We start from the raw sequence: 25,228 nt of genomic DNA on the forward strand, positions 1-25,228 counted from the left end.
CCTGTGTTGTTTGATGCCAGTTGAGAGTGGAAAGCCTATGCTAGCGCTGCATTTTTGAATTGATTTGCTCTTTTCTCAGGTTAAAATGATGGGGAATTCTCTCCTCACAGCAATAAATTGCCATGTCCCAGTGAGGAGAGGAAGGGAATTCTGCTCCGTTGCATGTGTGGGTAACTGTCGGTCATTGTGAATAATCTTTGCAGAATGAAAAGAACTATTTAAATTTGTGTTATTGTTTTGATATTTTTGCTCTTTCTCTTGTTGCTATCACTTCAGCATCAGGAGAGAATCACTTTTATGTAGAAGTAGGAGGTGACCAAGGCTTTTATACACTTTATCAAAGATTGCACAGTTCATTCGGGCAGCTGTTGCTGGCTCATCTGTAAAATCCCTGAAATGTGAATGTGAAATTGCCACTGGAATTAATGCTCTGTCAGAGTGGTTATTCTGGCAGGCTCCTGGCATGGATGCAAATAAATGAGATTTCCATTTTATAAGATGAATCTTTATGTCTTTTCTTTCTGTCTTGCCTTGAAAAAGAGCCTTGTGCACTGCTGCAAGCCTGACAGTTGCTGATGCAGAGTTTTTTTTTTTTACCTTACCTTACTAAGGAAAGTAATCTTTTTTTGCAGATAATTTCATTTTTTTGTGTGTGTGGGTCAGACTGTTCAGGTCTCAACAGTATTTTTTTTTTCTTTGTAAATTTGTAAATCCTTACTTGGACTATGAAGGCTTTTAGTGGGCACTGAATGCACAGTACAAATTGTAGTATTAGTGGGCAAGGCAGTAATTTAAACTGCCATCCCTGGAGCTCTGTTGTTGTAATCTAGAGTAGAACACAGGTGTGTTAGATATGAAATACGCAGTGTTTGCATTTTTCAGTTTCGTTTATAGTAGATTTTCTTTCCATTTTGACATCTGTCATTTGCCCCAGCCTCTTTGTCCTACTCTGCCTTTGTAACCCTTCTCATTCAAGAGGAGATGGAATGTATATAACCATGTGTAAGATTTTTTTTTTTGTTGTTTAAATTCAGGTTCAGTGGATGCAAACAAGGCGCTTTTTTTTTTTTTTATATTTGGCTTGGTTGTTTTGGTTTTTTGTTGGTTTGTTTTTTTGAGGGGTTTTGTGTTTGTTTTTCTGACCGATGAACCACCCAGGCTTTGTTGCCTGTAATCAAACTGCTGTTACTGCCTGAATTTCTTTCTGGGCTCCAGGTCATGGGAGGCACCTTGGCACAGCTGCAGTCATTTATTAATACCTGCACTCATTTATTCCTACACCTATGCATTGCAGTAGACTTGGGGAGCTCCACTTGTGGACAAGGCTGGAGGCTGCTTAAACCAAGCCTAGACTGTCAGGCTTCTAACCTAGTTTTTCCCAAGCTGGTGTTCAAGTTCTGGCTTGTGGAATCCCTCAGGGTAGGTGCTGAAAGCTTTCTTTTCCAAGAGGGTGAGGTGTGCTGAGGAGCTGGGAGGATCTCTAGCCATGAGTATGTCTGAGAAGTGTAGTGCAGGGTCTCTCATTTCTCAGTTCCTCGAGAAGATACATGGCCAGGGTGTGTCAATATCAGCTTTCCATGTTTTTTTTTCATCCTCTCTCTGCCTGGATTGTGTTGTTTGGCATCAAGGTCTCTTATTGGAAATTCACACAATATTTAGAGCAGTATTGTCTTGGATTTTGCTGGGCTTTTATGTAATATAAATAAAACCAGTCTCATTGTGTAAGCAAGATACTGAATAGCTTGTCTAAAAGAGCTAAGACAGTGGGTACAACAGTGGCAGTTTTATTCTCTTTGGACAGGTGCATGCCCATGAGGAAATAAGAGGTAGGTAGGTAGGGACCAAGTGAGAAACATTAAGCAATAACCAACTGTGACTCAGAAGCAATTTAACCATAATAATCCCCACAACACTAAAGGTTCTTTTTCCCAGAAATGCACAATATGCTTTTCTCTGCTATAAAGCTGTTGTCAGCTGACATCATTGTGTTAACATAAGACTTGCTGTTATCCACAAGATGCACAGTTAGCAAAGAGTACTTCCAGTGCTGGCTTCTAATTATTGCTAATGTTCTCCCAGTTGTTGAAAAACAATATATTAAAGCTATTTCCTACTTAATATTTTATTCCTGATGGCTGGTAAGCTTATGTTGTGTTAAAAATAAGGCTTCTAATATCACTCCAAGTATTACCAGCATTTGATTTATTTAGGAGAACACAGAATGACCATTTACCAAATGCCTCTCTTGAGTACCTGTTGTAGAGATGCTTTGTCTTTCTTTTTTTTTTTTTTTTTTTAATAATTTTTTTTAGAGTACCAGCGTGGAAATTTATGGCTTTTATTTTTTGTTTATCATGACCCTCTCAAAGTCTGTGTGTTTTCCCTTGACTTCATGGCAGCCAAGTGCTTTTTATCCTGTATGTCTCTTGGAGAAATCACATTAATGATGTATCACTAGCCAGAGAGAGCTTTTGCTGAAAGCACACAAAGGCAATAATTTACCTTGTGATTTTATAAAAGCCAGACTTTTTTCCCCTCATATTAAAAAAGGAAGCTGTTGAAGGGAAGGAAAGTGAACGGAGAATTGGTGCTCAAGTAATGTCTCTTCAATGTGAGAGGGACATTGCAACATCATTAATGAGATGCTCCCATTTTTCCTTGGAGATGTGGTATTGAATTTAGAAATAGATTTTGAACAATTTTCCACTGAACATCTCACTTTTCTGCTCACTGAATAGCTACAAACCCTTATTGTTTAATAGCTATCTTCACTTTTAACTGATAGTTTCACAGAGGTACGGTAATAGCTGTGAAAAGGTAGGACTTTTTCTAGACACTGTTTAATTTACTGTAATTATATTAAGTGCTAAATTGAAAGAGGCTTTTCTAGTTAAGATGAGGATAATGAATAGTTGTGTGTTATTACCATAGCCACAATGGGGGAAGGAAGAAGTGATTTAAGTTTTGCTCGAGACAGAAAGAAAGAAAACCTGCCCCAATGTGGTCCTTAATAATTAATTTTCCCCTCTCTATTGCTGACTCCCAGGTTTTGCTAGAAGAGTTTTCTGCCCTTGTACCTCAGGGATGCGGCAGTTTATTAAAGGAATCAGCAGGCACTCCAAGTGAAAATGGCTGTGGAAATAGAGTGAAGAACCGGATTGCACCCTCCAGCCAAGCCTGGAGCTACACAGGCAGGGGCACACGCATCAAATGCCATTGCAGATCTGAAGGCACTGCAGTGTAGCATGGCTCCCCCGAGGCTCTGCTCCCTCTGTGCTTTGCCCACACTGCAGAGAAAGCTGTGGTTTGCTGCTCTTTTCTGCTTGGAGCAAGTTGCAGCATCTCAAGTCCCCGGGCAGGCTGAGTGGGCGCTCCCAGCTCTCTGCCACCCACCAGCACCCGCCCCTGCTGCTCTTCCCGTGCCGGAGCTGCGGCACCTTGTGCTGTTGCTTCCCTCCATTGGCCTTGTTTGAGAGCCCGAGCAAATCACAAGGTGTGCAGAGTTGTGTACCCCATGTGAAAACACACCAACTCACTGTCTTGGCATATTTGATGCAAGTGAGAATGGCATCTTTTATGCCACTTTTAACATGGAACTGCCGTAAGCACACCCTGCCTCTCCATGTGGATAGAAGTGCTTTATCTGGGGCAGGATTTCATTGTGTCCTTGGAAGTTGAAGCTCTTAAAGGGAAAACCAAAGCATGTTCCCTCGTTTATTCACCTCTGTACCCTGGGGTCCAAGACACCACTTCTCTGCAGTGTTTCCTGCACTGGCTTCCCTTGCTGTCCTGCTAGGACTGCTGCCAAGTTATCTACAGGGACTTGTCCCATACAAGTGTTTATCTCCTGGGAGTTGCACTCGTGCTGTGCTCTTACCTCTCAAAGTCTATCAAGAGTGCGTGTGATTGTACTTGACACTTGAGATCTGGGCTAGATGTGAACCCCTAGGGAAAGGCAGTGTGTGAATTATTTAATCTCTTGAGCATTCCAGCCCCCTGTATAAAAAAGCATTAAGCAATATGGGGCTTTTTCTTGCTCTAAGAGGTCTGTGTCAGCCTTGCTTGAACTCTCAGAAAGCTGAGTATTTTGAGCACTGAACTTCATACCATTGTTCCAGATTCATTGGAGTGCAGTTATGGGGGACCAATGTGAGCAATGTTTACTCCCAGGTGGACCAGAAATATTGCTGATAAACTTTGTTTTCTTCCCTTCTCTCCCTCTTTCTCTTCTCAAGTAATTTGGTTCTTCTGGATGAGACAGGTTGAGGCAATGCAAGTAGGATAATTTTGTGGTTAGGGCATTTGGCTTTGAAATCAGGAGATCAGTGTTAGTTCCTGCTTCCATCACAAGCCTCCTGTAGCTGTGGGGAGATTGCTTGCACCTCTGTGCCTCTGTCTGCACCGGAAAAATAACCAAGTAAGTTTTGGGGTTGGGTTTTATTTATTTTCCTGTGCTGGCCTAAGGGGTTCTGTTATGAGGGCAGGGAGAGGGTCTGATCTCTTCTTGGGGTTATTTGGCATTGTCTGCTGGCCCAGTTCCAGCCAGAGTATGCCTGTTTGCTCTCTGGATAAGGCTACTAGGAAGTCTTCAGGTGCATCTTTTTTCTTTCTTTTTTTATTCGCTCCATTCTTTTCTCATGCTTTTTGCTTTCATTTAACATCAAAATTAAATGGTGAGTTAAGCAGAGCAGCTTTTAATAATGTGTAGAAAATGAGCTGAGCTGTACACATAGATGGTGCCCGTAGGAAGCCTGGAATTATCCCGTAGTGTTTTTAATGGGCAGTCCTACTGCACTGTGAGCTGTTGACTCAGTGAGGCTGTCTTAGATGAGCTACAGATGAGACTCCCAGTACTGTAAATATCTGTGCCATTTAGCTTTGAGTACCAGGAAATGAAACAGCGTGGGAAATAAGAAAAAGGTTTATTTTACTGAAGTCAGTAAAACAATATTTTCTTCAAGCTGACTTGGAAGTGGACCTTAGAAAAGTTAAGCGGAGAAGAAATGCAGTGTTTTGGGGCCAGAAGTTTAACAAGAAGCATGAGCTGCCCATAGCTGGCTGCTCTGCTGCTTGGTTGCAGCACAGCGAGGTGCAGGTCAGGCAGCTGGAGAAAGGCTCTCCAACAGTTGGCATGGTGATCTCCTAAGGTGCTTATCTGGTGAGAAAGTGGGCTCGAGTCGGAAGGCTGGAGTTCGCTGTCTGGACAATGTAGCTTTTCTTTGCATCTTGGTTGTTAAAGCCAGCTGTATCAGTCCTGTTGATCTCATTTGACTTTGCATCTGCAAGGATTTTAACCTGGGATTCTTACATCTAGTAATTTCTGGTTGAATTACAGCATTTTCCTTAGGCAGGTAGTGCATTTTAATTTTTGGTGGTGATTCTTTTGTGCTCTTCAGAAATGTGTGGAAATGGTAGTTTTCTTTACAGAAAAAGATTTCTCTGTAATCTGGCATTTTTCTATCTTCTTTCTTCCTGCTTTGACATCTTTTCCCTCTAAGTATTTACAAACTATGATCTGGTGATCCCTTACATGGCTTTGATTAGTTAAGTAGGTGGAACATCTTAAGTCTCATTGCAGTTGATTAAAGACTTGGAGACAGCCTTATGGTTTTTTGCTGGGTCCTTTCCAATTTTTCATGCTGCTGCATTTCAGGTAAGGATGAAGATTGCATGGGCTATGTCAGCAGTGATCTTGCAGCTGTCAAAGACAGAAGTAAGGCTGGATTCTGGCTCCTGCTCTTTTTGTTCCTTCCCCCCTTGTTTATGCTTCCAGGAACTGAGCGAGGCCTGTTCACCCATGATATTGCACTTGGCATTCAGACTCTGTTAGTTATCTATAATTCTTTATAAATCAGAGCTGTTTTGGAAAGCTAAGGTTTGTGTCTGGACAGGGAGGAGGGGGTGTTTTGGTCTGGTATGTGGCAACACAAAGTTATTTATCACAGATTGTGCTCTCTGCACTTCAATAATCTGCTGACATTTTGCCAGTAATAAAAAGGTCAAGGAAAAAGTTGCTTCCTACAAATCATGGCATTTGATTGTTCTCATTATTAAACAGAGCATGGTTTCCTTGGAACAAAATTTCAGCCATCCCCATCTTTGTAAACGATAAATTACCAGCTGGTACAAATGCATAAAAATGAAAAAGCAGCTTTCTTTTGATGTTGTTGCTCCCTATTCCAGTGATTTGTCCTTTCCTGAAGCAGGGTGTGGGGAAGATGGAAGAAAGAAGTGTCCCTTGGATGTTAAATACAATAGCAAAAAGAAATTATGCAAAGTTGATACTTGAAAAATGAGCCATTAAGTTGATTGAAAGGTCCAAAATCTCTGTGGTCTAGGGTTCACAAAATGTTACATATTCCTAATTGTTAGGAATGGCTTTCCATGTCACCTGTTAATAACGCTGTGTTAGGTCCAAGACACAATAATGCAGTTAAACAAAACATTGTGTCCTCTTTTTTTTTCTTTTTCTTTTTTTTCATACAAACTTCCCTATTGATTTTTGTCCCTGAGATGCCTGAGCTAGCAGCTGCAGTGCTGTTTTTTTTGTTACCCCAAGTGGTGCTTTCTGATACAGAGATCACTCTGTGTGAGGCAAGGCTCTGGTTTAAGTATAACAGCAGTGGCTGGACAGTGGATAAGCATCAGCAGTCAAGTTGGAGATGCTTGGCCACATCCACGGTGGGGAGTTTGAGTGGATGTGAGGGAGCTCAGAGGGAAAAGGTTACTGTTTGTGGGGGCAGGCTGATGAGTGTTAGTGTTGTCAGGGTAGTTTGTTAGCTTGCCCAAGAACCAGGAGAGTTGGTGTATTTTTGTTACAGAAAATGAACAAAAGTGTCTTTTGGAGTGTTGGCTTGTTTCTCTTGCAGCAGGATATTTGCTGCTACCCCTCCCGAAAGCATCTCTGTGGATACCTAAGAATGCACGCCTAAAAAAGCTGGAATATAACAATTACATGGCTATGATGGACGGAGGAATTGTGTGCTGCAGTTCTTACTGCCAAATTCAAAATTAATTTGAATGTAAATCCTTTCAAAAAAGGGAGTGTAGAAAGGTCTGTGTTGAGGGAATACAGCTTTTGTAGTCTCTGGCAGATAGAATCAGATTTTTTTAGGTTTTTACAGTGTCATTACATGAAAGTCCAGTAGGCAGAAGCTGCATATTTATCTGCCCAGGAATTCAATATTGCTACTAATTGGTGTTGGAAACAAGCCAAATCCACTCAAAATAGATTTATTAAAAAAAAAAAAAAAAACCAAAACTGTTTTGCCATTTGAATTACTTCAGCCAAACACTCCTGGGCAGCTTGTTAGGTTTTACTTTTTTACAGAGCATTATATATGTTGGTCCTGGCCATGGCTGATGCCTTGTAAAATGCTGAAATGCCCTGGAGCTGGAGCAACCTGCTGGCTGTGAGGGGGCCAAAGGAGCATTCCCAGCTTCTAGCCATTCCTAAGGAATATGGGGAATTGCCTTCATGCCTTCTCTTCTAGTCTTTTGTATTTAAATGTTTTCAAAGGTTGTGCAGGATAATGTAGTGTGTTTCTGTACTTGCTTTGTATCAAAAAGACACACTGCTCCTTTTCACCCAGCAGATGTGTGCAGGGTACCTAAGCAGACTTCACAGAAAGCCCCTGAAGATTTGTGTTTAGCACAAAAAGTACAAAATCTTCAGCTTTGCCTTTAAAGTAAGTCTTCTAGGATGACTTACATCTGGAGGTCATTCTTTCCTCTCTATGCTCATTTCTACTGTAAGAAAGGATGCAGCAGGTTTCCCTTGTGAAAGCATCCGGTGCTGCTGTGTTTGGGTTTGTGTGCTCATCCTCCTGCTCTCTGGAGCGTGTCTCTCACAGAATACAGTCATTTGTGCTCAAAATTCTTTGTTTAACCAGCTCTGGCAGGCTGGGAGATAAAGGTGGAAACTTGGAACGAGACTGAAGAAATGGTCCTAATTTTAGGAAGGTTTGAGTGGAACAGGAAGGGAGCAGGTGGGCAGGATGCTGTGGGGCAAACACACAGTGAAATGTTAGTGCCTGTGTGCATGCAACAGTCACATCTTCCTTACAAGTCTGTTGGACTGATGTGACATTTCTCATTAATCAGGCACCAGTGTTATCCTGGGAATTTCTGTGGCTTTTCTCCACCCCACTTAAAACTGGACTTAATGAGCAGCTTCTAGAAAGTGAGGGGGAAAAATGCGTCATGCCTGCCACTGTTTCCTTTCACAGCTCATTTACTGGGCCTTTTCTTGATACATTCAGTAGTTCTTCATAGACTTCAGAAGGGTTGTTTACAAGAGAAATTTATCAGGTTGCGTTTTCTCATAAATGTAATTCAAGGAAATGTCTCCCACTGCTATTTAAAAACTAATATGAAGTCAGGCAGCTTTTTGCAGCTATCAGAGGCTATGTCAATGGCCATAGAAAACAAAGAGGGAGCCAAGGAAAGAAAGGCAGGGTAATACAATGGCATTTGAAACACTGTTTTGTTTTCATTCAGATATTTTTAGCTAATGGTGATTTTTTTCCTTTATGTGAGTTGATGTGTTGTGTCAGTGGTAGAAGCTGCCAGTGTAGATGTTTGTCCCACGAAAAAGATGCCAATTGACACTGAATACATTTCAGGGGCTGCTGGATAAAATTATGTTAAGAAATGCTTCAGCAACTCTCCAAAATCTAGATTAAAAATTGCAGCCCCAGTTAAATCAGGGTTTAATTAGTCTTACAGCAGCCCAGAGCTTTTGCTTTATTTCCACAGCTATTTTCCTGCAGCTTCAGGCACCCCACTCAGGTAGACACGTTGCTTTGCTTTGTTTCCTGCAGTCCTTCCCAGGAGAAGTGATCTAAATACTTTCCAAGACACTGATTGATTGTTTCCAATCTTTCCTTGGCTTGAAATGGATTTTTGTCTTTTTGATTCTATATATCCAGTTAAGTCCTGATCTAAATCCCACTGAAGTTATGTTGGCAGTGGGAGGGCACTGGGGAACGGGCAAAGGTGGATGATGGGAACAAGTAGAAAACCAAGCCCATGGGTTGTACTCATGGCTTGAATATATAAAGGCATTATCTTCACATACATTTGGGCTGTCATTTAGTCCAGTTTCTCTGGGCCTTGCAGCTTTCATGGAGTGACAGTGTGATGCAATGCTGGGGACTTACCATGTTTGTAGGTACAAGCAGGACATGCCCTTTACTAGGTGTTCATGAGTTTTCTGGTATTCTACAGAACAGCTGCTCTAGAAGAGTAAAATGATGCAAAATGTATGTAAAAACAGAGCAGAGGACCTTCCCTGAGTCTCCCAGGGCATGCAGACCACAAGTGCCTTGTGCTTAAAAAGTTTTCTTTCCTGAAGTTACATTTGCTAAGCCCTCCAGAATGGTATATATTCAGCACTGTCTGTTCTGGAGCAAGCAAACTGGGAGCAGTTCCACAGCATCTTAAAAAGAAAAATAGCACTAGAGGCACGCACAAAAAAAAAATCCCATTCCTTGCTGGAAGGCAGCCCCCAAGACTGCTATAATTTGTATGCTTTCCTTTTTCAGTGCTGTCACTGGGGAAAATAACAGTGTGCCTGCTTGCTGTCCAGGGATCTGCTGTGCCAAAGCAAATAGTTGCAGCAAGTGGCAAGCAGAGAAGGCACCAAGATATTTGATGGATGAGTGTTCCTCCCCCAAGCAGAGAGGAACATTTGTGAGAAACTAGTAATATACTGTGGTTGAAATGGCCCATTCAGGGTATAAAATTCCTAATCAAGTTGCCCCGGAGAGAGCTGGACAGCTGGTGCAGGAGCAGAAATCACTGCAGATAAATCAGGTTGGCATCTAATTGACTGTGGGCCCTGGACAGGCCCTGTTAGTTTTTTTTCCTCTGGTGGATGAAGTCAGGAAAGATTTCACTGTGTGATGATTGACGTTTGTTCCCCCCAGCTTCTTGCCTTCCTCTCACAGCTGCCTCAGTTCAAGAGAAACAAGATGCTTGTCCTGTTTTGCTGCTGTTAGATTTGGCTTTGCAGCAAGTCCTTATCCTGTCCAGTCACGGCAAGGAGCTGCTCAGACAGGTCCCAGAGCTGGTGGTGTGGGGCAGCATTAAGCTGGATGGAGAGCTGCAGCATCACTGTGGGTGAGCGTGGCTGCTGAAGAGCCCCCTAGAAGTGGGAGCAGTTCCAGCTGGCTGTGAGGGTGGAGGCAGGCTCCTGTGCTATAATTACAAAGGCTGATGTTTAATTGTTGCTTCCTGCTTCAGAGGTGTGCTGTAAATTAAAAACGTGCTTTACAATAGTGGCATTTAACTTCTTTCTATCATCTGCTTTTGTTTTAGTTGATCTGGGCTGGGATTTCTCAAGGGAGGTTTCCTGTGCTCTGCAAATCCCTTGAAAGAGTGTGGGTTCTTAGCTCTCCTGGGGGTGACTTGATATTCCCTCTAAACCAGGATAATTGGGCTCTTCTGCACATCTATTTGAGCAACACCACTGTGTCCCACATATGAAATCCAGGGACTAGTTGATCTTGTATTTTTGTTGTATTCATATTTCTCAAGTCCCATACTGTACCAAGCTGTTCTTCTCTGCAGCACAGTCCTTCATGTGTCTTCTCAGGGGCTCCTCCTGGGCTCTCGACCCACCCCTATTTATTCCAGTTACCTTCACAAGCTACAGCTGCTGCCCAACTACGGACTTTGCAGCTGTAGCTCGTGTGGAGCAACTCGGACCCACACAGATCTTACAGGGACTCTCTCCATAAGGACCCACTTATTTAATACATAGATCTTAACAGGGACTCTCTCCATAACAATACATATATTCAGGCCCCCACGAGTTGATGTGAGAGGAATCTGGTCCATCTTCTCTGTGTTTCATAAACTGAGGAACATCCTGAGATGCTCTGTGATTGCTGGATGTAAGGGAAGAGCATCGAGTGCACAGCTGGAGGGATGTGCAGTTCGGTGGGGCATTGAACTGCAGCCCTTTAAAAAGTGCTGAAGGGAGAGCGGGCAAAATAGTGCCCTATTTTGGGGCTGCTAGCTGTTCTTCCACCTTTCTTTTTCTAAATTTAAATGAGACAAAGACCAATTCAAGGCTGGAGAGATAAGTTGCATATTGACTAGGTGTTCAAAATTAAAGCTCTGGTGTGTGGGTATAGTCAAAATAGCTGTGACGATGCTTCTCAAAAAGTACCTTGCTCATCCATTTGTTGGCGATAATATTAAAGATTCAGGAAAATTTTTTCAGTCTTGGAGATCTCAAGGATGTTAGAAATTGTGAAGCTCAGTTTAAAAATAGGAATGTAGGGAGGGGGGGCTAAGAAGCCTTCTTTACTGCTAAATTTTTAAAGTTCTAGCTCCTGTTCCACACACACATCCAAGCTTTTCTTTCTCCAAGGAAAAGGTTGGACTTTTTCAGGTTTTACTGACAAACAAACACTTTTTCGAAGCAGTCCCCTGAGGTTTAACACAAAAAAGAATATTGTGAAATTGATTACAGAATGTCAAATCATAGCAGCCCGAGTTGAAGCACACAACAGAGCCAATATCTCTTTAGTATCCTCTTTTGCACTTCCAATTAATGCCAGAGGAAAGTGTTTGTTCGTGTGCAGGACAAATTGGACTTAACTCCAAGATAATGCTATGGATGGGTCATAGGCCTCCCACTGGCATGTGAGCTGTGTGGATATGTGCAGATAAGAGCGTTGGATGTAGGTTTGTCCATAGGAAGAGGTCGGGACTGGCATGTTTACTTGTAACGTGGAGGCAAGGTAGCTGTGTGAGCCAGGTGCTCCTCCCACGTTGCTCTGTTCCCAGGGGCAGCAGAGTTTCTAGCCATGTGCTTAAACTGCACCTGGTGCTTGGAGCAGGACACTCAAAGGTGCTTTTTATCCAGCTCTGTGCTGTGCCTTCCTTTGCTGGCTGTAATTGGCAGGCTTTATTCAGGAAAACACTCAGGCCAGTTGGTGTGGTGGTAATTAAAGTCACTGTTATATGTTATAATACTGTGTGTTGTGTACTCTTTGGAGGAGGAAGGCAAAATAGGTGAGGAAGTGGTAGCTTTGAAGAAGAGGAGTGGTTGTGCCAATTATCCTGGATGAGTTGTTCAGTGGCAGTTAATCCATGTGAGTGAAAACAAGTCCTCTGTGATGGAGTGCCAAGGTCAGGAACTTAAGCTCTGTTTGAAGAGTGAAAGTTACAGTCTTGCGTGTTAGAGCTCCTTGGAAGAAAACATCTCTTGAAAAATTGAAGCAGAGCTTTTCCCACTGTGTCATCCATGTAGTCTTCCCTTTTTGATGACCAGAAAAGGACAATGACAGAGGAGTGTTAAGACCCCCTTATATGAGTTATTCCACAACTCAGGGGTCTGACACAATGGCTTTGTGAAACTTGCCTCAGAGTATGTCCATATTCATGCTTTTCCATGCAGGCTGCCAGGGGAGATCAACCACTGCATGCACTTGATTTTGCAGAACAACTACTGCAAAGATGCATTATCCTTTGCCATCCCTGGTGTCAACTGAGCTGAACTGATTTATACCACCTGGAGCTTTTGTTCAGTATGCTGCTACATTTTTAGCAGGTGGAAAATGGTCTGATTGAGAAAGGTGACTGACATGATTTTGTCTGTGTTTTCTCATGTTGCAAACAGGATTGAGTCAGGACTCAATATGTTGTAGGTTTAGCTACATTTGCAATACAGTTCCAGTAGCTGGTAATTTGGGGTATCTGGTTCACCCATATGAATCCCTCTATTGTGCAGAACAAGGTCATTTTCCTTTCTGTCTGCCTTCTGTTTATTTAACCAGACACTATCTTGTAAACATTTTGTTCAATATCTGTGACATCATTTTCGGTTCACTTCATATGTGGGTTATATGTGTTTGTCCGTGTCCCCCTGCCCACCTCTCCACCCCCTCATTGCTAGTGGATATGTTCTGTAGGCTATCCAGAGATTGACATGTCATTTTAGTCTCTGAAAAATGATGCTATTGGTTCCATGATAGACTGCAGTTTGTAGGACATGTGATCTGTGATGCTGAGCAAGGAGACACCCCTTTATATCATTATATTGACCTTGCTGACACGTAATCACACCCACTGTAGTCAGAATATAAATACAGTATTTTCTGTATATAGCTTTTTTCTTTAATGTAGTAATTTTGTGTAAATGGCGCTGTTTGCATGCAGAGATTGCTATCTGCCTGTGCAAACAAGCATGTAAGGCCTTGGATTTGGAATTTCATTGACTTTATTATCCACTTATATTGGTGTGCTTGAGCAAACAAGTCCCCAGTAAATAAAATGGCATAATGTATTTTACACGTACCTCTCCTGGGAAGTGTGTGTATGGAAGGCAGTTGTTGGGCCTTAACAGTACCTGTGAGCATTAAATCCATTGAAAGAACCAAGTTGGATGGATATTGGTCCTTGCACCATCAGTACCTCTAGTGCAATGTGAAAATAAACACTGAGGACATTAATTCCTTTGGAAATGGCTCCCAGTAACTTCTTTTCTTATTGCTGATCCATCTGGGTTCCATTTGACTCTTTTCTAACTTACCCATAAGTAATTTACCATTTTCTCTTTGTCTTGGGTTGTTTTTCCTTGCATGTTTGTGGTGATAGTCCCCTCTGTCACTGAGGCACTGTAAGTTTAATTAGTATGTTCCAAAGGCACTGGAAAACCTGGAGGGCTGTATTTGGCTAGGAGTAGGAATTTTTCAGAGGGAATACCCCACTGCTCACATATAATTGAAACCAGGCTTTTCCAGAGCATCTCACACTGGAGAGCTGTGAGTACAGACACACCCTGTAATTGCATAAATCAGAATGAATCTAAGGGGGACAAAATCTGTTGAAATTATATTTTGGAAGTCAGGATTGCTATTAATGTTTTGAGGTTTGGTGGCTTTCTGAGCTGTTTGTGGATAGAAAAGCTGTCATTGCTCTGAGAAGTCCCTGAGCACATTCCTGAGAGGGGATAAGCCAAGGCAGTTTTGGGAATGGAGCTTGGGGTTCCCTTTCCTGCTGCTGAACAGTCACACCAACGCAAACACCAGTGCTGTGAGCATGCACCAAAGCCAACTGGGCAGAAGGGCAATTCAAATCAGATAAAGCCAGTTCTTGAACAGATTGAGCTCTATGCTCTTCTAAATCAGAACAAAAATGTCAAATTCCATATAAATACCAGGCAGTGCACAGCTGCACTGACCTGGCGTCTCTGTTCTGCTCTGATGAGTGGAGAGCAGAGTCGAGCTGTTCCTCTGTGAGCCTGGAAGATGGAGAAATATTGAGGTTTTCCTTCTCAAAAGCAATTATCTGCATTTCCCCCCAGCCTGAAGCAATGGGTCACGCTCTCCTTAGCATGGTGAAGAATGTGTCTGGTCAGCACTGGGGGAAATTCTGGAATAGTCCAGGAGTGCCGGGCATTCAGACACAATACCATCATTGGCAAATCTGCGTTAATAACTTTGGAGTGCTGCAATGTGGGCTGCAAATTGTGAGGCTGATCCTTACACAGACCGCAGATCCATCACTTTGAAATGTCAGGCCTTTGTCACCCAAAATAGTCTTTTGTCTTCTTTTTCCCATGCATGATACATGGAATTTTTTCTCTTTTGCTTTGTGTCTTACAGTGTATTTGGAAAAGAGCCTGTGCAGTTCCCACTGAGAAGCTCAGCTGGGAAGAAAGGCTCTTTCCTGACTGCTTGTTGACCAAAGAGATGCAGACACAGTTGAGCTGTGGTCAAGGCAGGAAACCAACAGGCAGCTCTTGGGACTCCTGGCAGAGTGTTGTGATGCTCTGCCCTGCAGTGCTGTGTCTGTAGGTTGTAGGAGACAAACCAAACTTCACCTTTTCCATGGCTGGAGCAGCAGTCATGGTCCAGCCTGTCAGATTGGCACTTTCAATGACAGGATTGTGAGAGTGGTCTCTCTCCCTCCTACTTACTTGCATGAATCAGGTATGTGGGGATCCTCTGTGAAAACACAGTATGTGGTATTAGCAAGAGGGAGCCGTGATCCCCCTCAGTTCCTCAGCTGTGGTGATTTTCTGAGTCTTCATTAAATGAGGCGATCCATATGTGAATTCAAGTTTCAGAAGGGAAAGAAAAACAAGTTTCTGTTTTTACACACATTCTTGTACGATCAGAATTATAGCACCTGCTGAAGTGTAGTACACGCTTAAATCTCATCTGGTTTTGAGGCTGAGGACTGTGCTACACTGTGAGCAGTGGGAGGGGAATCAGGGTGTTCCCAGTAGCATTTTTGTTTTGAGATAAGGATTGTGCTTGCAGATAGAGTCTCCACTTGCGGAGTAACTTCCACTTCCTGTGTTCTGTTTCATGTTGTGGAGCATTTTTGGAGTATGCAAACTACATTGCCTTCAGATGAAACCAAATTGTGTTTATGATAACCAGAAGAGATAGTCCAAAATGAAACCCGTCCTGTGACTTGATTCCTTAATCTGGATGCATCTGCAATGTTGGTAATTACAGTTCATGAGTTTGGATCTTCATGTTTGGGAAAGGCATCAGCCTATCAGCAGCCTTGGAGAAAACAGGCCCGTGTGCTGTGTGGGAGCCTGGAGGAGACACGTTGTCTCAGGACCATTTACAAGTGTGGTGGAAGATCAAGAGGACTGAAGTATTGTGTATCACATTGCTCCCAAGGTTAGCCCCAGCAGAGTGGAATGTATTTTTTCATGTGGTTTCTGATGCTGTTGGGATTTGACCAACAACAGTCAGAGCTCAGTTTCATTCTCATGGGTCTTCTATGCTCCAGAGCAAACTGGGGGCTTTTGGCCTTCTCAAAACTGAAGTTCACTATTGGTGCTTTTTCTTGTGCTACACTTAATCTTCTAGAAGATGGTACTCTTGAGCTCTTTCACTGTAATTATTACTTATCAATATCACAGAGGAAGCCCGGCATTATGAGAATTATCTAAATACATGAAGAGTGCACTTCAATTTTTAAATTTAATGTCTAAATTTGCTTTTCCCCTTTTAGATTTGGTATCTTTCCTATATAATTTAATTTCAGGTAAGAAAAGGTGGGTTGACAAAGGTGGATTTCATTTTTTGGTTTTGTTCTTACACCACTCTTCTACTCTTCCTGGGTTAGCTTCACATGCACAAGTTGATTCTGTGGAAGGAGGTGTACAAACCCAATCACCTCCATGCTCCTAGTGTTTGTTTTTTTTAAGGTAGGACCATAAATGCTTCTTCCACTTTCACCAGGAGGCAGGGCATGAACACTGTGTAACTGAGTGAGTAGCAGAGGAAAGTAGATGTGTATTTGTACCAGGATATGTCCCTATCCAGCACTGAAGAGCACACAAGAGCAGCTTTTCCTGAGCAAGTTCTGCCTTTCTTAGCACTGTCATGTAAGTAAGTCCCTTTTTCATATGCCACTCTACCTTTCAAGTAAATTGAGAAACCCAGCAGCTCTCATTTCCAGCCTGAGACATGTGAAGGAAATAGTCTGTTTCTGGGAATGTATTAAATAAAATCCCCATATCAGGTGTAACTTTAGTGGAAGAAAAGAGGATATTGTCCTCCAGCCCCATTAATGTAGGTTGTAATTGACTGGCTCTATCATGTGTAAAGCTTGAAAAGTCTACTTACAGTCTTGTTGGGATGATCAGAGTTGAATTTGACCAGTTTAATCATCCCATACTATTTGCTTATGCATCCTAACATTGTGTCAGAGGGCATGCCAATGAGATTAGGGCCTTATTTTCTGAGACACACAAAAACCCAGAGCAGTATCCCTAAGCATTCACATCTGGGGGCCCACCCATGATATTTCTCCCCCTGCCCCAACACTGTCACATCACTGGTGCCTTTTCAAAGCTCTTCAAGTGTAAATCAGGGTTGGAAAGTCTGCTCCCGTGGATTGGTTTGTAGGATGAAATCACAATGTTCAAAGGCATGAGCAAAATTCTCCTACCAACCCAGAAGAAAAGATTATAACCAGAGTGTTTGACTTCTGTTTAGGGGGAAGAGGACCAGCAGCAAATGTACAATTACTGCTTAATTGTCAGTACCATCAGCATTATCTTGTGTTTTCTGATTGGTCTAGGACAGGGAATTGTTTGCCATGTGAACCATTTGTTTATACCTTTCTAATACCAGGAAGTTTTAAATATAAAAAAATATCATTGTTTGAGTTGGCTCTGAACAACACTCCTGAAACCTTTAATGGGCTCTGAAGGAGGGCAAGAGCTCAGTGGCTCACTGTTCCATCCCTCCTTGCAGGGGCCATCTCTGCAAGTGCTTCTCTGCCTCTGCTCTTAGGCTTTTACCCTTTCTGGTTGCACAGAAACTGCGCAGTCAGACCCCCAGGATATGGGGAAGGGTGTTACTGTCCCACATTTCATGGGACCTGTGGGGTAAGGGTTTTTTTTTTTGTGACAGAGAGTTGTGTAGGTGTTAGTGGAACAGCTCAAGCTGACCTCAATTCCAAAATCTTTTTGTGCTGCAGCTGTCTGCTGATAGAGTCCTTATTGCAAAATGTCACTTGGACCTGAGGCAGCTCACAGCTGTCATCTGAAAAGGTTATGTTTTACCAGCAGCTTGAGTTTCTTTGTTTTCATAATGTTGAGTGAAGCTGTTTTAAATTTTACTGGGGAAACCAGGGACACTGACTGATAACCTCAGAGCATCCTGTAACTGAATCTGCATGAGCAAATTTACACAGAAAGTCTTGTCACTGACCTCCTAGGGGGTAAAGATGGAGCTTCTCTTCAGCACTCTATGTATTATGCAAGTAATACTGCAAGTAATAGGGTGCTGTGAGGACACTCTCAGATCCTTTTTTCTTTTATATGCTCATCTGTTTTTTTTCTTATAAGTAGTTTTATTTTTTTTTTAATTTTGGCAGCTAGCAAGTAGAAAGTTGTTGCTGTTGAGCTAGAGCAGGCTGTTGTAGCCTAAGTTGTTGCTTGTTGATTTATCCTTGCACAACTCCCAGGAAAATGTACTGCAAGCTTTGCTCCATCTGGCTAAATGCCCCATCCTCTGTGAGGCACAAATTGAATTAAGAAACAAAGCTGTTTTCTACAGTCTGGCTGTTGCTACTCAGTCAGACACTGTTAAGAATCCATTTTAAACATAGATCCCAAAGTCAATTCCATGTTAAGTACAAATAGGTGCTAGAAAGCAATATCTTTGTAGCTAAATGCTGAAAATGGTATTGATTTTTCCCATTGTCAGTGCCAGATGTGGAATATGAACATGCCCTATTGTCCCAGGCAGACTTGCTTGGTAATAAATAGTTCTACATATTATTCAGGTGTCTCCCTATTGGCAGCAGGATTCTTGGAGATCTTGGTTGACTTTCCAGAATTACAATGTAGAAAATCTGAGTCTGAACTTTGCTAGGATATCTACCTAGCAAACAGCTCCAAGAGAGGTGTGGGATGGGGCAACCCCAACCTGGTGTCAGGGCCAGGTACTGGCAATAAAGACTGCCTTGTCCTAAGCCTTGGAGATGGAAGAGTTTGGGAAACAAAGTGCTATTTTAGCAGATGTATGGGTTTAAACAAAATAAAGTGAAGCTGTCAGCCCTTTCCCCAGTCACACTGAAGTCCTGAGTGTAGACACTCCCCCAGGAGCCCAAAGGTGCATCTCTGAGCTGATCCAACTTGCTTCTCCAGCTGAGACACATCTGTTGCAGGCACAGGTTTGTGGTCAGCCACCAAGGCACCTACTGGTGTGTCAGTGGGAAAAATCCCTCAGGAATGTATACAATAAAAACAAATTCCCTCTCCCTTAAGGTCACACAATATGAAGCTGTCTACCATGGAGCTCAAGGGGAAATGAATAGTGGGGACCTTGGAAATCTAGAGCTGCATCACTGAGTCTGTCAGGTGTACGAGCTGAAAGCTCTGACGTTTCTACAATTGCAAGCTAGAAGAAAGTGTGAGATAGCATTGCTGTTTTGGCCTCTCTGTCATCTCCCTGCTCCTTTGCAGTCAGTCCAATCTCAAGATGGATCCAAAATTCAAATACTAGTAGGGAAATTTCTGAGTGCACAATGTTCTTCCCTGCATCCTTCTCTCATATCTCACCAGCTCTATTAAATGAGGAGCAGAAATATAGAAATGCATTTAGTAATGATGTAGTTTCTTCTTTATTTCTTTTCCTCCTCTGTTCTCAGAAATAGGCAGTGAGTGGTTGGATCATGGGGTTGCTATGGTGAGGTTTAAGATACACCTTTGATCATAGTTGGTGAGTGCCAAGCCAGCATATTAATTCCAAGCAGTCCATATGCTTCCAGACCAAAATACCTCTCTCTTGCTACTCTTCATTTTGTTGAACACTTAGCCTGCTAGTTCTCAGGCTACTGTGTATTACTGTGTTGCTCCAAGAAATCTGTTCACGTTTGGTATTTCCTTTCCTCGCTGGAGGGGCAGCTGGCAGAATTACTGCCGGAAAGAAAGTCCTTGGACGTGGTTAAGAAAAGACTGAGTATGGCCCTTAGTGCCATGGTCTAGTAGACAAGGTGGTGTTTGGTCATGGATGATCTCAAAGATCTCTTCCAACCAAGTTGATTCTCTGATTCAGTGACCGCTTCTCCTCATGGACTCCTGCTACCTCAGCAAAACCCACCAGTAGCAATCCTGATTTCAGGTAATCTGCTGTAGATTTAGATATTTAATGTGAACTTCTGGGTATGTTAAATGAGACAATGAGATGCCTCCCTTGAAAATTAGTAGCAGAACTGCTACTACAGATGAAGGAGACAGGGTCAGATGATTTTGCCCCAATAAGCACTCTGCAGCAAGGGTGGCTAGGTGGTGGTTTTCTGGCCTTTGACTTCACTTGTTCTACAATGGATAAATGCCTCCTACCTATGAAAATATTTTGCTGTCCTGTGTGGTTTTATACAAATATAAGTGAAAAGCCAAGCGACAGGGAATGTGGTGCTCAGTTCTTTTCTGTGATTTATGCTCTGGTTTATCTGGCAAGGCAGCCTACGTACCCGAGAGAACAGTCTGAGTATCTGTGAGAACAGAGATCAGATAGCGGAGCTGCCTTGGCTTGCTGGGCTGCAGGGCTTAATCAGCTATTAGAAGATGATATTAGGAAATCTAATTTACAAAGAGACTCTGTTCAGAGTTTTGAGTCTTTTGTCAGCTCTAATATAATATTCAAGAGGAAGTTCTCTATTTCAGTCTAGTTCTTTTGGGTTTACTTTTCATTTTTGTGTGCTTCTTTTTCTGCCAAGCAATTGCCCGCTGCATCTATTTGCTAGGACTTGCTTATCTAGGCTTCTTGTTATTATCCTGGCTAAAAAATTGTTATTTACTCATATGGTAATACCTAGAGCTTCTAATCTAGCATCAAAGCTTCATTGTGATGGATGTTACACAGACCATTAGTTTATTAAAGATGGGTATTTGTTGTCTTAGGAATGTATGGGCTTACTTTATGATAGCAAGAAGGGACAGAACAAGGTAGCAGGAAAGCATTCACACGCATTATATCAAGTGACAATCACACCAGCTTGTTTTGAAATGGCAAAGGTTTGAGCCTGTGGAAAAAAAATTGTAATGGCTGGAAAATGTTGTTTTCCCCAGAAACAGAAATTATCAAAGTGTTTTCATTTTTGTTGCCTCTGAGAAGTATTTACAGTACTTTGGCAGCATAGAATGGTTTTTTTGCTACTGTTTGCAGGACTACAGCCAATTTCACCAATCACTGGGCACAAGAGGTTTCTTTAAACAGAAATTGGGAAATCCTGGGTAAGAAGTTTGCATGACAAATATTAGTCAAATATACACTCCTTTGAATTAAGACCTGGCCTGAGACTCTTGTAAGTCCTTGGCTTGCTTCAGACCCTGCAAGCTTCTGCATCTTCCAGCACGTCTGCAACAGTTGGTACAGCTCTTGTTACTCCACTTGCCTTAAGTCTGCTACAATTGTGTTACAGGAGGCAGCATTACCAACCTTAAAGAAATTAAATTGGTAAATCTGAGTATTTATCATAGGCTGAACTGGATGGTAGCATTAGCCAGCCAGGCTGGGGACTGACTGGTTTTTGTGCAGCCCTACCAGGAAGGACCGTAGAGGTGCTGTGGACAAAATGTTAAAGGTGAGCTGGCATTGTGAGCGCAGCAAACTGTCTGCAGGAATGCACTTTGAGGAGCCTTGACAGCAGATTGATGTTTTCTTCTACCCTTTAGTGCCCCCTCAGTTCAAGGAGGTTGTGGAATAGCTCACTGTATGAGGAAAACACTGCTAGCAGTGAGTTTGAGTACGGCAAAGGGAAAGCTGAATGTGTCCCAGCAAGCACAAAGTATGGGAATTTCCCCTCCTGTGGGAATGGAGGGTTTAAATGTTATCTTCTTGATCTTAAATGCCTTCTCAGCAGCCCTGCCTGTACCAGTGGGATTTGTCCACCTACGTCTGGTGGTGTCCTTGGAAGAAAACCAGCTTTTGCATAATCAGTCTCAATAGGAGGGTGCCTAAAGCTTGCAAGGTCAGGTTTGTTTTGTTTGTTGTCTTGCTTTGGGATGTATTTTTTCCCTTTCCCCCCCCCCCCCCCCCCCCCACTTTTTTTGGAACAACAGTGTATTTCTCCTGCCAGCAAGATGTTTCTTTTACCTTGGAACTGTACAGCTTGCGCTTCTGGTCTTTTTTGCTGGCTCCTATGCTTGGCTTTCTGTTGCTGCTGCTGCTGCTGGTGAGACTATTTCAGAGATGTGCCAGGCTTAGTAGGCTGATCCAAATTTAGGTCTCTTTGCCTTCAAACAGAACAGAGGGTCTACAGAAGTCATTTTTTAGTGTGACTGTTCAGAATAGCTAATTGGCTTGTTGGCTCTGCATGAGACTGCACAGCATCCTTGGACCTGGCTGTGCTGGGCACTTGACTTTTCTTCTTTTATGCCTTCATTACTTGCCATGGTGATGGCCCTAGGTGACAGAAGGCCCAGGGAAGCGTTGGGAACAGAAACCTCCAGCCAGGCTTGATGTGGGACTAGACTTAATTTTACTTCTTTAGCCTGTGTTACTTCATTCTACCCAAGCCTGTTTCCTTGCTTAACTTGCTGGTTTCTTGATCCATTTTCTCTGTTCTTTGTATTTCTAGTGACATATTGGTACTGCCTGGCAGGGAGACATATTTCCTGAGCAGGAGATGGCAAAAAAGGGTGGAGCAGAGATAATTTCCCTGATGCAAGCTGGATTAGTGTATACCTTTATAAGGACTGTACCTGCAGGGCTGTCTTAGCTCTTAGACTGCTTTTAGTTACTGAATGGTTGGAGCTGGGACATTTTAGGAATCGGAGAGCTATTTCTGGCTTGTTTGGGTAAGAGGGGGTTGGAAACAAACTGGCTGGTGAGAAACAATGTGGCATATAACTAATTGCAAGACAAATATTGTCTTGTATTAATGTTACTTATTTTGCTTTAAAATCAGCTGGCAGTTAACTACTTAGTCTTTGAAGTCCTTTACGTCTTCAGTTTAACATCTAAACTTGTAAGGGAATCCACAGCTCTCTACAGCTGGCTAGAAGCACATTTTAAAAGGTGCCTGCAACTTAGCAGTTACTTAATTTGCCCTATGTTGTTCAGCAGTAGAGCAGTAGTAAATGTATAACTCCAGGAGTCTACTTGTAGGTGTGTCTGCTTACTGTATTTCTTTATTCCTAGATTTTTAAGGAGCTGATATTTGAATAAGCAAAAGCAGATCAAAGGTCTTGCGTTATCACTTGTTGCTTTATTGATTACTCAAGCCTCCTTCACTCTCTCATTAAAAGGTTTTGAGCCCTTCACAATCTGCCGCGTTGCGCAAGAGCTGTGCCAGGTGAGCAGCACCCTGTGCCACAGCTGTCAGCTGCATGCTGCACCTTCCTTACCTTCCAAAATAGTCTTCATTTTGATGGAATTGTCTTTATTTTGACCTGGTATAGGTCTTGTGATGGGGTTTTATGTTGCTTTTTGAATGCAAAAAAGTTTAGCTAAAAACCCCAGTGAAACAAGCTTTGAATCTTGGCTCACGTGCTGTGGATCTGTGGGAGGAAGTTGGTAGTAGGTACCTGAATAATTTCCAACATTGCATGTTAGTCTTGGGTGGAATTAAACTGCTCTAAAATGAGCTGCTGCCATGGGAACAAGGTACTAATGATTTCAGGGTGCCAAAGAATGCTTAGTCAGGATTTGGGAGAATAGCCACCCAAACCACTATGTCCTGTGTCTTCATTCCTTGTTTCTGTATCATAATATTCCTGCTTACAGCCTTAACATCAGTAACTGGGACACGGGAAGAAGCTAAGGTTGCCTTTAGGACTCTGAGGCATTTGAGTGCAGTGATAAATGGCAGAAGTGATTTCTGAACTGCCCTTCATGAAGGATCTCTCCCTTTTGTTTGACACCAGTGGCTTTGTGCTGCAGTGGTTGCTCTTGAGGAGGAGCTGGGAGTGTGGCTGCTTTGAAGTTATCATCAACTGTCGTGATGAGGGGGGATTTGGAGTAGGTCAGGTAAAGGAACAGAGGACCAGAGCTCTTCCCCTAAACCTCAGGCCTATTAGTGAGGTGTGAAGGGTAGGAAGGGAGCTGTTGTTGGTCTCCAAGCATCTCTTAAGGGTAGTTCTTTGCAGAGGTACCTGGCATAAGATTGCATAGATCTGGACCAAAATATGTCATCTCTATGCCATTAGGTCCATCCCCAGCCTAATTCAGCAGCAACCAGAGAAACATATTTTTTCTATTTTAGGGTTAAATGTCTACTTGACTGGCATTTCTATTCTCAATTCATTAAAATTAGAACTACTCTGTAAGTAGTATTCTGTAGTTCTGAGATTTAGACCTCAGCCATTCATTAACCAACAAGCCAGTGCTAATTTTAATTTCCATGGCTGCAATTTAATTTTGCACGAAGATTATAGATACTTCTGTGATTGCCTTTCAGCAGGCTCACTAATACTTCTGCCATGGCACTGTTATTACTAGCAGGGACATACTAATGCCTTCCTGCTTAAACCTGTCTGAGAATCTATTAATGGGGTGGCCTACTTCCAAATTGCAAAGAGGAGCAAAAGCTCATCAGGCAGTGTAAATGGTGATAATTTCAGCAAATGCTTTCTGTGTAAGGAGATTGATGTTTTAAGTGTCCCAGCAAATTGGTAATAATGATCAGCAATTCTCCACCATTCTTCACAAAGGAACAGGTCTTTGAAAGAAGCAATTAAATGCAAACACCTTCTGGACTGAGCTAATGTAGACTTCTCTCATTGGTCTGTGAGTTATCCATTAGACCTACAAGTCATGTTTAATGAGCTTTCTGCTTCCAGCCCAGCAAGGAGCCTGTAATGAAGCTGGAGAAATGTGACCAGCATTTATGGCAAGCGCCTACTTCAGCTTTCAAATGACACTGGGCAAAGCTGTGATTTCCTCATAGTGGAAATATGATAAACCAGGAGATGAGCAATAATTCTGCAACATCTGCTGTTCTGTTGAGCTGTTTGCTCATCTTACAGGTAGTGACTGCAGGATGAACATCAGGTGGTTCCCTAATGCAATGATGTAGAAAGATTTCTGATTGGATTCTGTGTACATTCTGATTCTGTATTCATAGGTGCAAGGAAGAGATTTAAATTGAAGGTAAAAATGAATGCAGAAGCTTCAGTGTAGGGGTCTTTTTGCTTCACTGCAGGAGACATTATTGACATGTCTGTATATTGCAGTAACCCCTGAACAGCTTGACCTGCCCAGCTGCAAGATGATAAAATTCAAAGCGTTTGACTGAAACCCAGGGACCAGGTTTTGTACCCTGTCTTCTGCTTAACAAGAGAACTCAGTTTTCTGATTCAGTCTCCTCCTGAGCCTATGTAAACTCCTTGAACTCAGTGTCCTTTCACAGGGTGACCCTGCCCAAGTGAAGACCAGAAGTGCTGTTAAGTCATTTAGTAGATTCAAGGTCCTGCTTTGGAGAAGACACCAAGCAATCAGTCACTATCCACACTGATGCCAGTCATTCTTTTACAGACCTCTTTGCCCCTAAGTCAGGTGTTTTCCATACTAATGGGCCCCAGACTATTCAGTCATTCCTTAGACTGACTTTTAATCATTCTTGCTGCCTTTCCATATTCCAGCTCTAGTTTATCTTGTCTGAGGTGAGAGGGCCAGGGCTTCATTCAGAATTCAATGTGTGAATTAGCTGTGGATTTATAATGCTGTCTTCTCTACTCCAGTTTGGGTTCCTAATGAACTTCACTGATAACCTTTCACTAGGAGTG

At 42.5% G+C, this 25,228-nt stretch overlaps 1 protein-coding gene across 6 annotated transcripts in view; it reads left to right on the forward strand.

Moving 5' to 3' along the window:
* OSBPL5 (oxysterol binding protein like 5) overlaps positions 1 to 25,228 on the forward strand; it is a 172,792-nt gene that overhangs the window by 42,444 nt on the left and 105,120 nt on the right. Inside the window, exon 1 of one of the 6 annotated variants that reach the window (XM_063158630.1) lies at positions 4,189 to 4,417. The exons of the other annotated variants lie outside the window; for them this stretch is intronic. The gene's annotated coding sequence lies outside the window, so the exon portion shown is untranslated. Of the gene's footprint in view, positions 1 to 4,188; positions 4,418 to 25,228 lie in introns of those variants that run through there. 6 annotated transcript variants of the gene reach the window in all.

The sequence above is a fragment of the Melospiza melodia genome, chromosome 6 (assembly GCF_035770615.1).
Source record: "Melospiza melodia melodia isolate bMelMel2 chromosome 6, bMelMel2.pri, whole genome shotgun sequence".
In the NCBI taxonomy this organism is placed as follows: Eukaryota; Metazoa; Chordata; class Aves; order Passeriformes; family Passerellidae; genus Melospiza; species Melospiza melodia.